The following is a 14,849-nucleotide window of genomic DNA, read 5'->3' on the forward strand; positions in this document are numbered from 1 at the left end:
CATAGAACCGTAGATCTAGAGCTGGAAGGGACCTCTAATCTAGTTCAGTCCTCTAATTGTACATATAAGGAAACTGAGCCGCAGAAAGGTCACAGGTTCATAATTCTAAAGTTAGAAGAATTCTCAAAAGCCCCATTATTTTTGTTGTTCAGCCATGTCCTATTCTTCACAATCCCATTTGGGATTTTTTGAACAACAATACTGGAGTGGTTTGCCATTTCCTTCTCCTGCTCATTTGACAGATGAGGAAACAGATTTAGGTCTCACAACTAGATGTCTGAAGTTAGATTTGAATTCATGAAGATGATTCCAAACTCAGTTCTCTATTCACTATGGCACCACCTAGCAGCCCCTCCAATCTCCATATTTTTTACAGTTAAAGAAATCCACACTCAGTTTAGAAATGAGATTACAGAAGGGCAATCCAATTGAAGGAAGAGTCCTGGGGTTAAGAGAACTAAATTAAAATCTCACCTTGAGAGAACTCGGAGACTTTGGGAAAGTCACTAAAATCAAATACTCATTTCCTTCATATCTATTATTTTTATAGATAATAAATAAAGAAGATATGTGGACAAGAACACTGAAGGATTTTACCTTCTATTGAAATGGAAACAAACCCACAGGTAAGATAAATAAGAAATATATAAACACATATATACAAATATATAATCATATATAATATGTAACATGTATATATAGTAAATGTAGCTATTATGCAAAATATACAATGAGGTCATGTATATAAAGTGCTTTTGAAAGTTTTATGCCACTAGGTAAGTGCCAGTCATTATTATTCTTATTATAATTCTTGTTCTTAACTTCTTTGATGGGGTCCATGGAATAAATCCATCAAATTCCCCACCCAACTTAAAGTCAATGAAAAGATGCCCTGGTACTTTAAAGAAGTGAGAGCAAGTCTCAACCAACCAATCATTCCCCTAACAGATGATTCTAAACAGTAAGGGCTCTGGGGGACAGCCTAATTAAGGTTTGTGAGCTGTACAGCACCAGAAAACTTCCTCTCCCTCAAGGCTAACCCTAGAACCCTGAAAGGGTCTTACCAAAAAGGTCTGGAAATATGATTCATCAGGGTAAGTGGGAGCCAGAGCAATGACCTGAGAGCATATGCTTCATCCTATAAAGTTATTTGGGAGCGAGGAAAATGCTAAAAAAAAAAAATGGGGTAATTACAGAAGGTTTCATACAAGAGGTTGTCCTTGAGATTAATCATGAAGGGAACTTGAAGTCCCAAGAGGTGACATGGGGAACGAGGATATTCCAGATATGGGTTGGGCAAAGGCAATGTTTGAAATGGCACAGAGGGTCAGACTGGCTCATTTTTCATATCCTTTGTAGCTCTCCAAAGATGGTCTGCTTCTCTAGAGAGGCAACAGCCAAATTGTGAGCAGAACCGGTCCCCTCCCTTTCAGCTGGAGACTGGCTGACCATTTGTCAGAAATGCTTTAGAAGGGACTCTTTTCCAAACATGGGTTAGACATATACTAATTCATAGGAAAGTTGTGATCTTTTTTTTTTTTTTTTTTTTTTGGTAGAGGGAGTCACCACACCAGAAATACCCCAACTCTAACAAAACTATGATTCCTCATATTTGAGTAAAGAAAGCATTTCAATTGATAAGGAAGGAAAGAAGCATTTGTAATAATGCTGTTCAGTCTTTTCAGTCATGTCCAATTCTTCATGAGCCCATTTGTGGTTTTCTTGGCAAAGATACTGGAGTGGTTAACCACTTTCTTCTCCAGCTCATTTTACACATGAGGAAACTGAGGCAAACAGGATTAAGTGACTTGCCCAGGATCACACAATTAGAAAGAGCATGAAACTGGATTTGAATTCAGTTCTTTGGTACTCTATTCATTGAGTCACCTCACTGCCAGTATAATAATAATATAAATCGTTTATATAGTAATTTATGATAATAGCAAGAATTAACATATATCATGCTGAATACAATTAACTTCAAACAGTATAGAATGGAAAGCTCCCAATAATATAGAGCTTGTAGTTCAAGAAGTCCAAAGGATGTGGAAAGAGGTTGAGATCCACACAATCCCTGTTGGTCTTTCCATTACTAGAGCTGGTCTGAGTGGATCTCCAGTGAGAAAATGAGGAGACATCTCAGGACTTGTATTATATAACATCATTCTAGCCATTTGTGCATTATTCTGCTTAACAATGGTAGGGTGGTGACTTGGTCCATTTCTAGCTCAACACGATCAAGATGGAACAAGAATTATAAAAAGAATAATAATGACTGGCAGTTATATAATGATACAAGATTTCCAAAAACACCTTAAACACATGACTTCGGACATTTCACATTACAGCTAGAAATTTATAGATTTACAGAAATTTGTATAGAAATAATAGAAAAATTGTATAGAGATTTACAGAGAGCTCCAAAAAGGGTTGCAAGCAATTGACTAGATGAGAGAACAAAATGAAATTTGGGAGGAGAAACCAGAAATAGGGGGCAGAAAATCAGAGACAGAAATGGTTTTGGTTTGGGTCTGTATCACCAGTGTCTATAACATAGTGAGTGCTTAATAAATGCCTATGGATTGATCAGTTGATCCTAAGGAATATAAACTTCTTGAGGGAGGAAATGTTTCCTTGGTGTTTCCAATCTTAATGCAAATAGGAGGCACTTGATACTTATTGAAAGAATGAATAAACAAATGAATGACCATTACTGGGAATGACATATCAAGTAAAATACTGGATGACTGCTAATAGAGAATATTATGGAGGAAATTTCTTAGGTTGGATTAATGAGCCTGAGCTCCCTTCCATCTTTGAAATTCTAGGATTGTGCAAGGGCAGCCCCAACCCTTCCACACTCCCATTCTTTGATACTAACTGTCTTTGGAACTAGAGATACAGAATAGCTCTTTTTATGTTCTGTCTTGTAAGCCTGTTTAATTTCCCTGTGCCCAATGAAGGTAATAATAATTACAATATTAAATAGCTAATAACAAATAAATAACAAATAAAAATTAAAACAATATTAAATACAATTAATAAATAAATACACACTCATATGGATATATACATATATAAAATATTTATATGCTTATATAATTTTAAACATATGGAACTGTGTTTCCATTATTTTTGGTCTAAGTTTTTGATTCTTTTAGCATTGATTTCATTGATATTATTTTATTTTATGATCATCTTGTTATTTTTGATGTATATAAAATGTGCATCAGTTTATGCCAGTGTCTCTGTTTTGCTCTCTCTGTTCCTGTTCCTCTGTCCTTGTTATAAAAATGTTTTCCCCTAGTCTAGTTACTAAAACTCTAAGCCTTAGAGCTCCAGTCCTAAAGTCAGGAGGACCCTCAACCTTCAAGACACGAAGCCCTGTGGATGTCTTGTTGGGTAATGGAATAAGAAGGAAAGGGAACAGAGACCTGGGAAATTTAAGACTCTGAGGTATATCTTGAGGCAGCCAGTGTTGCAGTGGCTAGAGCAGGGCCAAGCCCCAAATCAAGTATTCCTGAGTTCAAATCCAGCCTTAAATACTAGCTGTGTGAACATTCACTTAACTTCTATCTGCCTCAGTTTCCTCAGCTGTAGAATAGAGATAATAATACCATCTACCACTACCATCCCACTGCCAGGATCATAAGAAAGATTCGAATGAGATAATATTTGGAGCGTGTTTGCTCAGTAACTGGTACATAATAAGGTACCATATATAAATGCTTATTCCCCGTACCCACTTACCCTCATTCATTTCTATAGCAAAAAATAAAATGGTTTTGGATGAAGAAACCATGAAGCTTTAAATCACAGAGTCCCAACAATTTACTGTAAGATAAACAAAGTTTCATAGAGTCTAACTAGATGTTGATTGCAGAAAATTAAACCAGAAATCACATGTATTTGCTGTCCTTAAGCATCAGCGTCTTCTCTGATGGCAACCCAAGCTCCAGGGGGTTCAATGTTCAAAAAGTAGAATTAATCCTGAAGAGACTAGTTAGCAAGTAATGGGCCTGCTCTGTTTTCTACAGTAATCACTTGGTAGTTGAGGCTGTCTCCTACTCGGAGTTGAAAAACCCGTTCTTACAATGGATATGAAAAAAATATTTTTAAAGAGAAAAAAACAAAAGGAACACAAAGAAATGGTTTTTTCCTTCTTGATTTTAAATTTATTAGTTAGTTTCTCTGTGTGTTCATTCATCAAATATAGATCTTTTCCCTTTTTATTAATTTTCCTTTTATTAAATATTAATTTATTAAAAATTAATTTATTAAAAATTAATTTTATTTTGACACTTCTTAACAAAAAGTTTCTCACCCCCAATCTTAACTCCGTTCTCCCAAAAATGCTTTTAAAAATACCTAATAAAATGATTGCAGCTGATAGTAAAGGCCATTTTCTAGTTTGGGCTTAGTTTGTTAGAAGAAATAAATACACACTCATATGGATATATATATATATATATATATATATATATATATATATATATATACATATATAAAATATTTATATGCTTATATAATTTTAAACATATGGAACTGTGTTTCCATTATTTTTGGCCTAAGTTTTTTATTCTTTTAGCATTGATTTCATTGACATTATTTTATTTTATGATCATCTTGTTATTTTGATGTATATAAAATGTGCATCAGTTTATGGCGGTGTCTCTGTTTCTCTCTGTCTCTGTTCCTCTGTCCTTGTCACAAAAATGTTTTCCCCTAGTCTAGTCACTAAAACTCTAAGCCTAGAGCTCCAGTCCTGAAGTCAGGAGGATATGAATTCAAATGTGGCTTCAGATACTTAACACTTCCTAGTTGTGTGACCCTGGGCAAGTCACTTAACCCCAATTGCCTCAGCAAGGAAAAAAAAATTAAAAGCCAAGTTTTTTCTGATTTTTTCTTTACACGAGATGTAGGAGAGCTGAATGAGCATGGCAGAGTCCACTCTTCCCTTGAGGAAGAGGGAATAGCTAAGGGTACCAGTGGATCAGCAATCAAAGGAACTGCACCCACCAGAGACCCAGAGTTCCCAGCAGATTCTCTGAAGGCTCCATGTGTAATCTCCATTGGATGCTGAGTTTCCGCTGGGGCTGATTGTCAGAAGTTAGAACTATCTCAATTCTTACAGATCCAAACTCTCAGCATTTTATCTCCTTCATGACATAAAGGGGGGAAGTGCCTCACTTTCTTCTCTATTCTTCTGTAATCTCTTTGGAGACCTTTGGAAGGCAGAAAGCTTGAATGACATCTTCTTGACCCCTTCCTCCCTGAGAAATCTATCCTTATTGCTTCCCTGGGAAAACTGGAGCCAGGGATAGCCTCAATTTCCTCATCTATAAAATGGGGATAATAATAACAACTATCTCATAGGGGAATTCCAAGATAAAATACACGCAAACCATAAAGGGCCATATAAATGGCAAGCTTTTGTTATTATTTCTGGTAAAATCCCAGACTGATTTATTCGAAAGCCCCTCTCTGACAAAAAGCAAATATTATTTATTCTAGTTCTCCTCTTTCTGCAGCCGGAAAAGATCTGAGCTGTCTAGTCATAAATCCTTTCCTACTTTTGCCTTTCCCAAACAAGAAACTTCCCAGAATAAGCGAAGCTCGTTTTATAATTCTCCCTCTCCAAATGTCTGTAATAATAGCATCAGCACTGGAGGCCACACGTGGTGTTAATGCCTTCTGAATGCCCAGGGGTGGGATGCTCCATCTGCCCAGGCGTAACCTGAGGGAGGAGGAAGGATTTCAGGGGGAAGGAGCCAGGAGGTAAGGCTGGAATCCAGGGAGCCGGAAAAAGAATGCTTGATTTGCCAGGGGTCACCCAGCTGAGGCAGTGGCAGAATGGGATGAATTCAGCAAAAGTTGTCTCCTATCTCAACTCCAACCGGTCTCTACCATCTGCCCATCTGGCGGGGAAACTTCTCAGAGAGCCCTCCAGCCTGATCTGTATGTTAACTAAGCTAAAAGACCTCCGGTGGAGGTCAGCTCTGTGTGTGGCCCGGAGGAGGCTGGGTATGGCTTTGCAGCCAGGCCAGGGATGGACTACATGACCTCTCTGCTGTGGTCCGACTGAAATTCCAGGAGACGGTTCAGAAAGGTGCAAAACAAACAGCTTTCTAACAGAACTTGGGGGTAGGAATTGGGGGGGGGGGCTCTCTCTAGTACAACTGCTTCTTGGGTGGTATAAGTGCCTCTGCCTTCTTAAAGTCCCTTCCAGTTTGTATTCACATTCATTCATTGGTTCATTCATTCCTTTGTTCATTCATTCGTTCCACAAACAGTATTCAACATCCACTGGTTGCAAATTGTCGTGCCCTAAAACTCCTAGTGCTGGTACCTCTGCCTCGGGTAGCTTTGTATCTGTTCTATTCATATTGTTATTCATATAGATAGATAGATAGATAGATAGAAATATATATATATATATATATATATACATACATACATACGGATATATACATATGTGTGTAGGTATTCATTTATGTAATATATGTATGTATTTATGTATATATTATATATATGTATTGTTTGTATGTGTGTATATGTATGTATACACATGGATGTATATGTATATATAATACATACATATGGGTATGTATGTTTATACACACATATAACACACATACCCCTATATATATATTTTTTATATATAGCTTTTTATTTACAAGTTATATGCATGGGTAATTTTTCAGCATTGACAGTTGCCAAACCTTTTGTTCCAATTTTTCCCCTCCTTCCCCCCACCCCCTCCCCCAGATGGCAGGTTGACCAATACATGTTCAATATGTTAAAATATAAATTAAATACAAAATAAGTATGCATGCCCAACAGTTATTTTGCTGTACAAGAAGAATAGTGTACAATTAGCCTGTGAAGGAAATCAAAAATGCAGGCGGACAAAAATAGAGGGATTGGGAATTCTATGTAGTGGTTCATAGTCATCTCCCAGAGTTCTTTTGCTGACACCCCTATATTTCTGCATTTTGTCTCCATCATTAGAATATAGATTCCTAGGTGGTTCAGTGGATAGAGCCTTGCGGAGTTTAGAATCAGGAAAACCTGAGTTCAAATCTAGTTTCAGACACTTCCCGATCCTGACCAAGTCACTCAACTTCTGGCTACCTCAGTTTCCTCATCTGTAAAATGGGAATAATAATACTCCTCATCTTCTACATTACTATGAAGCTAAAATACTTTGCTCAGTGCCTGGCAGGCAGTAATCACTACATAAATGTCCCCTATTATTATGGTTACTATTATTATCAGTGACTTTCATCACAGTTTGTCAACAGTTATATCTTTTTTATTTACTTTTCACATAGGAAAGTCAATTTTTCAAAGTCCAAGTGAAAAGCTTGTTCAGATCAAGTGCCCCACCTGGATAGCAGTTTACAGGAAGGAGATAGAAGTGCTAGAGAGTCAGTCAAGCATTTATTAAGCTCCTACTAGGAGTAATGTTTAGGAGAGGAAAATGAAGGTGAGAAAGGCCTGGAGTCCGTTCCCTAAGAGAATCCATGGAATTGGGCAGGGAGAAAGGGAAAGCCCAGGCAATCTCTGTATTCAGGCATTTGAAAGGCTCTTTAGAAAGAGGGATTAGGTTTCTTCAGCTTGACCCCTGAGGCAAGAACCAATGGGTAGCTGGTATTAAGAGTCCAAAGAAGCTTGACTCCAGCAAAGCCCTCTTAATACTTACTTTGGTCCTAGAGAGTAATGGGTTGCCTGAGGAGCTGGGTGGAGGCCCCCCAGGAGGTCTTAAATCAGAGACTGAACGGCCTCAGGGATTCTTATTTAAATCCAAGTCAGGCTTGTGGCTAGACCCTCTCTGACTCAGAAATTCTGAGATTCCCTCTAGGAAACATTCCCATTCCCTTAGTCATGATCAAAACCATCAAGAGCTGGCAAAATTAATAAACATTCCAAAACACAGAGGCCGAATTTTCCTTGAAAGATAGCCTGGCATGGTGAAGAAAGCACTGGATTTGTTGTCCCCTGGACCTGGATTCAAATCCAGCCTCTGATATCCATCAGGTCTGTGTCCCTGAACAAGTGACTTTAGCTTCTGAATACCTCAGTTTCCTCTTCTGTAAAATGGGACTAACCACAGCTCTTAACTTCCAATACTGTTCAAGAATCTGATGAGCTAACATATATAATGTGCTTTGTAAATATTAATTATATTAATGTCAGTTTTTCTTTTTATTCTCATAATAATTCATCTTTATGGAAAGCTTACAATGAATTTTACAGAGTGTTTCCAACAGGCCTGGGAGAGTAACTTCCCCTGGACTGCCACAGCTAATGATTGTCAGGAATTTCTCATTTTTAGTATTCTCTCCACCAAATTACCACCCTGGCCCCATTTAGTTTAACTTTGTAAGATATATACAAAATGGGTGGTACAAATGTCATTATCCCCTTTTAAACTGAACCTCAGAATGGTCAAAACAGTTGTCTGCAGTGAGAACTCTGGGTGACAGGATCCGGATTTGAATCTACAACTTCTGATCTCAAATCCAGTTTCTAGGGACCATATTCCCACATCCTGTGTCTGTCTCTATCTCTGTCTCTCTGCATCTCTGGGAAGGCCCAGAATGAGTAGGTTTTTACCTGCTGACAGGGTTCAAGGTCACAGCTGTCTCTCCCTTTTCTGCATTTCAGAAGATAAGAGAATAGATTAGGAATTGGGGGGGGGAAGTCGAGAATGTGGGGCAGAGGATCCCATTTACTCCCACCCCAGTCCCCACCACCATCTAGCTGTATCCTGGCTGTGATGGATAAAATTTTCAACCCACCACTCCCATTAATGTCAACAGAGGGGAGACAGCTGCGGGCCCCTCCTTGGAACAGGGCCAACCCCAAAGCATCAGGTTGTTCCATTCACAGAAGGGAAACCGGGCTGATGAAGGGTCTTGGACCCTGGCTTCTTGAGTGAAACAGTCTAGAACTCCCTCTGAGATTTGGGCAGGAACTAAGCCTTCTAGAAGCAGAAAATCTGAACAAATTACCTCAGAAATCCAAAAAGTAGCATACCCCCTTCTTCAGATACCTAATCTATAGCACGCTGCTTCATTTTGAAATTTCTGGGCTATTTTCACAGTAACAAGATAGTGCTCTTATTACCACGTTAAAAAAAAATCCACAGACTAAGACTTAGAGTTCAGATCCTGCTACAGATATTTTATGGGATCCAGCCTCAGTTTCCTCATCAGTAAAATGGGGGTAATAATAGTGCCTACTTTAACAGGTCAATGAGCCCATAAGCTTATCCATGTCAATATCTCTTCCATGGGTACAAATCACATCCCACCCAGTTAGCCCTTCTCATGCTCTGATATTCTCACCTCCACGGAGCATCTCGCTAGCCTGGAGAAGACCCTCTTGTGTCTCTCTGAAAATTCCGCAGATGAACAAATAGGACATTTGGAGTCCCTATTATATTTCTCATTCCTGTGATATGGCCAGGCTACTTTCTTTCCTGTGGTCCCATTTCCATGGTCATTGCTTTCATAGCAACTTTTATACAAGTCACAAGTTGAATAGTTATTTAGCCACCACTAGCTACTATTCCCATCCATGAGTCCCATGTACTTGTGGTCAGTTTTGCTGTATTGATTCTTGTGATTTTGTGATATTCAATGATTCAGTCATGGAGCTTTAGAGGAAGAATGGGAGGAATAGATAGTATAAACCTGCCCTTTGGACAGGGTAGATATATTCTCTATCAAAGAAGATTGTTATCTCCTTTTTTATTTCTCATTCACTTCCCTTTGTCTCAAACTTCTTGTGAGAAATTGGGTGACTTTCTGGGAAAAGATTTGAATTCAGGTTTTCCTGGATCTAAATTGAGTCCTTTCACAATTCTCTCTATCTTCCACTGAAAGAATTTTTTAAAAAGCAGAATTATGTTGCAGAATTTAGTTTGGGGTGGTTAAAAACTCTGTACAATTTCCAAAAGTGCCATGGAACTCAATTCTTCACCTTCTAGGGGGATAAACCAGGTAGTATAATACGTAGAGCATTGACTTCAGAGCTGACACCATGTGATAGTTTCCCTACGTGAAACTAAAGCTGCATCTACCTGACAGGGTTGTTCTCAAGATCAGTTATGTGGTCCAGGCTAGATGGAAGCCAGCAATTAGAGGAGACCCACCATGAACTGTGCTGCATCCAGAGACACTCAGGGCGAACTTTCGCTAGACATCAGCAAAGGCACAGAGTTTTGCAAAATTGGAAGGTCCCAGGGGAGAGCAAATCTTATCCACGCTTGGAAAATTCAAGAGCAACAAGAAATATTCCTGAAGTGCCCAGGGTGCCAGGCTCTACACTAGACTAGGAAAAAACAAAGATAAAAATGCAATTGTGCCTGCCCTCAAGGAACTTACATTCTGTTAGCCAGTTCTCTAATTGGCTTTAGATAGTAAGAATTTTTATGTTCTCCAATATCTCCTGTATGCTCTGTCCCTTCCCTTTTTGTATACTATTAAATCTCCTAATTTAGTCTATATTTCAACTGGTTCCAACCTGTGGTTTGAATGGTAGCTCCTTCTTTCCTCTCTAACTCTCTCTTTCCCTCCCTCCCTCCGTTTCTCTCTTTCCTTCCTTTCCCCCCTCTCCCCTTTCCCTCTTCCTCTCACTCTACCTTTCCCCCTTTATTTCCCCCCTTTTCTCTGTGTTCTCTATTTTTCTCATTTTCCTCCTTCCCTCCCTTTTTCTCCCTTTCTTCCCTCTCCTTTTCTTTCCTCTTTCTTTTTCTCTATATCTGTTTCTTTTTCTCTTGTCTTGCTTTCTCTCTATTTCCTCCCTCCCTTCTCTTTCTCTCTCTTCTCCTTCCCTCTCCTCTTTCTCTCCTCTCTCTCCCTTTTTTCTCTCTTTTTCTCTGTCTCTCTTTTTCCCTGTGTATGTATATCTGTGTCTGTCTCTATCTGTGTCTCTCTGCATCTCTTCCTCTCTGTCTTTTTCTGTGTCTCTCCGTCTCTCTCTCCCTCCTTCCCTTCCTTCCCTTTCACTCCCCCCTTAACAATGTGATATTTTCTCCCTTTCTATTTTTAATCTCCATTTTACAGATGAGAGTTTGAGGGTCAGGGCGACATAGCCATAGGCATATAGATAGTAAGTAGACCTCAAAGCAAGAATCACACTTGACAGGTGGTTATCTATTCTTTGCCTGAAAACCTCCCATCATTCATGAGAAGCATATTGCCTAGTACAAAGGAAAAAAGTATGAGATCTAAAGAACCCAGGTTCAGATCTCTTCTCCACAACTACCTGGTGATATTGTGCAAGTGATTCTCTCTGAACCTGTTTCCTCTTCTGTAAAATGATGGAGTTTAACTACATGCCCTCAACCTCTAGATCTAAAGTCCTAAATTTCTTCCTATGTAAAATGACGGGATCTGAGTAGATGGCTTCTGAGGTCTTTTCCAGATCTAGACTTGGAGTCCAATGTCCTATCACACCTTGAGAAAAGCAGTGTCAAGAAATTTCCATGGAAATCTAGCCACATTTTACCTCTTTGCAGTTTTTACCCATGGATCATTATTTTTCCTTCTGGGACCAAACAGACTAAAACTCTCTTCAAAATGGCAGCCGTCAACTGCTCCCTAAGGTTTTTTTTTTGCATAATAAAACTTCCTGATCCTGTCAATTGACCTTGAAGCATGAGGGAAGAGAGGAGGCAAAAGAAAAGGAGAGGGAGAGGAAAGGGAATAAGCATTTACATGGCACCTATTGCATGCCAGGCACTGTGCTCAATATTTTATCTGTATTATCTGATTTGAAATGAAGGGTTAAGTAGGGAAAACATACCAGGTATGGAGAGATAAGCTGTAAAGTAACAACACAGATCTATTGACTTGTCTTTGGGAAAATCACTTTAACTCTCTGGACCTCAGTTTCCTCATTTAAACAATGAAGAAACAGTAACAGATGATCCTTTAACATCCTACTTGCCCTCAGCAGTTAGGCTTCGAGAAGGCACAATTTATTCCCGGAGACAGAGGGAAATAAAACAAATGTTCTGTTATACCCTTCTCCTCATTAGGATCATCATGCTATAAAACCTTGTCTGACTTTGGTTTGGGGCACTTATTCCTTCTGATTGATAGAGGAGGCGGTGATCCCTAACCTTTCCTTCAAGGAGAGGCTGCAGGAGTCCTGGGGGACAACCTAGGAGCAATTTCTGCTCATGCAAGGGCTAGACAAGATTAACACTTAATTTCCTTCCACCTTGAAGGTTCTGTGGAACAGGAAGGGAGGAAAGGACATGAAACTAAGAAAAGGGGAGAGGAGAGAGAATGTAAGAAAAATATTTACATTCCTGCAACATGGCCAACCCTCTTCTCCCTTCTTTTTTTTCTTTCCTTTTCCCCTCTCACTTTCTTTCTTATACTCCTTCCTTCTTCCCCCTCCCCACTTTTCTTCTTCCCTTCCATCTGCTTTTCTCCTTCCTCCTCCCTTCTTCCTTCCTCCTCCTTCTTTCCTTCTCACCCCATTTCTTCTCCCATTCTATCTTCTCCTCTCTCCAATAATGGATCCTCAAGGAGCAACTTGTCCCCATTTTACTGTGATACTTATTTGCTAAGGGCATGGTGGAAGGGTCCTAACTTGTAATATCATCAGTCTAGGACATTCCCAGTGAGGTGATTCCCCCTCTTTCCAGTAATTGTTCAGGAGCTTCTTATCCAGCTGTTTGGAAAGTGGCGGGAGATTCAAACACTCATCAATGCTCAGCCATTTATTAAGTGCTTCCTATATGTCCAGACACTAGGATAAGGAAATAAAATTATAAGCAAAAGATAGTCCCTGTCCTTGAGAAGCTTTTGTTTTAGTGGAAGATGACAACATCTAAAACAGAAGTAAAAGGGTCTAGGAAGAAGGCAGAGGCATGGTAACATAGAAATGGCTGCTCTGGGGCCCTTCTCCAAAGTGGAGGTCACAGGAAGAACTTCCTAATGGGAGAAGGAGCCCTCAAAAATCCTATGACTTTAATGCCCAAGGTCTGATTTCCCATATGTTAGTGGTAGGATTTGAACTCATGGCTCCTTGACTCTAGAGTCAACTTTCAACCCACTACATGCACAATAGCCTTCTGGATGGTCTCCTTGCTTCATGTTTTTTCACACTCCAATCCATAGTCACCAAAGTGATTTTCCTGAAATGTGGTTCTGATCCCATCATGTACCATCCTTCTAATACACTCCATTTACTCCTTATTAAGGATGATGAAATCATCATTTGGCCTTTAAAGCCCTTTATAACTTGGTCCTGTCCTCCCTTTCCAGTCTTCTTACACCTCATCCCCTTCCAATACTCTGTAATGGTGGTCTTACCATTGTTCCCATGAGACACTCCATCTCCGGTTTCACTGGCCATTCCCATGCATAGGATATTTTCCTTCCTTAACCTCTGGGCTCCCTGAGTCTCCCTCATATCCTCCCTTCTGGAAGAGACCTGTCCAGGTCTCCCCACTTTTACTGACTTTACAATGATCTCCAATTGACTCTTGACAAATAACAATTGATTGTGTCTGTATCATTATTTGAAAATGGTCTCCCTCTTTAGATTCTGAGATCCTTAATATTAAGAGCATTTTTTTTTACCTTCTTTGTACTCCCAGTGCCTGGAACAGAGTAGTGAATTGCCTGATTGAGCAACTCTACCTGTTTTGTTGTTGTGTTATTGTTGTTGTTGTTGTTGTTTGTTGTTGTTGGCAGGTTCAGTTAATAACTTAGAACACGCTTGCATATCAAGACGCAGATTGAGGATGTCATTGTAGGGAGCTGGTTTAGGACTAGACTAGAAAAGAGTAAATTTTCTGCTGACATCTAATTAACTTCTTTTTTTTCTCCTTTTTCTCAAAGGACCAATTATTTCTACAGAAAGAAAGTGAATGGAGAGATTGAGATTCAAGCAGAACAGGTCAGTAAAAGCCAACCTTTGTACAAAGGGTGCCATGGTCAAGTGTGCCATTATCCATTACCATAATGCCCTTTGTCCCTAAAAGATACAGGACAAGAGAAAAGGGAAAGGGAGTTAGTTATAGGAACCCTCCCTGGATAACCAGTTTGTGTTGTACTTATGAACTAAAAATTCTCTGGGCAGGCTGTGAGTTCATAGTCATAGCAGCTTGGGGACTGTTTCACCTTTCCTCAGCTAACCCCCTGACCAGTCCCCCCCCTTCTCTGCCCAGTCTGTTAATCTCTTCTAATGCATACCAGATGGTTGTTAGTTACATTAAATAGCAATTTCCCCTTCCAAGGGCTCTCCCGCCCCCATCTCTATATTTCATGTTATAAACTCATGTCTTTGCAATGACCCTGAGAGATACAGCAGGAACAAGGAAACCTATTTTATATGTGGGGAAATGGAGGCACAGAAATATCAAGGAAAGAGTGAAAAGACCATCTCACTAATGTGTTAGTATCCCCAATGTTTAGTAACTTATCTACCACATAGTAGGGATAGTTCTGGCACACAATAGCTGTAAGAATTGAGGCTGAAACTGTCATATCATTCATGTAAGGAACTCTCTAATAAAGAAATGCCTTCTACCAGTGCAGATTGGTACCTTCTCTGGAACTTATACTCTTAGCTTATTGCCTAGTCTGGTAAAGTGAATGTAGTTAACCTGCCTAAAGTCGCACATGCTTGCTGATTGACTGATCTATATATAATGAAGTCACAATAAGGAGACAAGTCTCCTAATGCTGGTGGACATTAAAACTACCATCTTTATTCATAGGGATACAGAGATGATAAAAAATTATTTTTAAATTCAAAAGAAACTTAATAGTGATTGAGTTCAATCCCATTATATTACAAATATGGAAACTGAGTCC

At 39.3% G+C, this 14,849-nt stretch overlaps 1 long non-coding RNA gene across 1 annotated transcript in view; it reads left to right on the plus strand.

Moving 5' to 3' along the window:
- Nucleotides 1-14,563, plus strand: part of LOC116419671 — a 37,788-nt gene extending 23,225 nt beyond the window's left edge. Inside the window, exons 5-6 of the long non-coding RNA XR_004229946.1 lie at nt 551-626; nt 13,872-14,563. This is a non-coding gene — a long non-coding RNA (uncharacterized LOC116419671). The remainder of the gene's footprint in view (nt 1-550; nt 627-13,871) is intronic.
- The last annotated feature ends 286 nt before the right edge of the window (nt 14,564-14,849 follow it).

This window comes from Sarcophilus harrisii, chromosome 5, assembly GCF_902635505.1.
Source record: "Sarcophilus harrisii chromosome 5, mSarHar1.11, whole genome shotgun sequence".
Taxonomy (NCBI): Eukaryota; Metazoa; Chordata; class Mammalia; order Dasyuromorphia; family Dasyuridae; genus Sarcophilus; species Sarcophilus harrisii.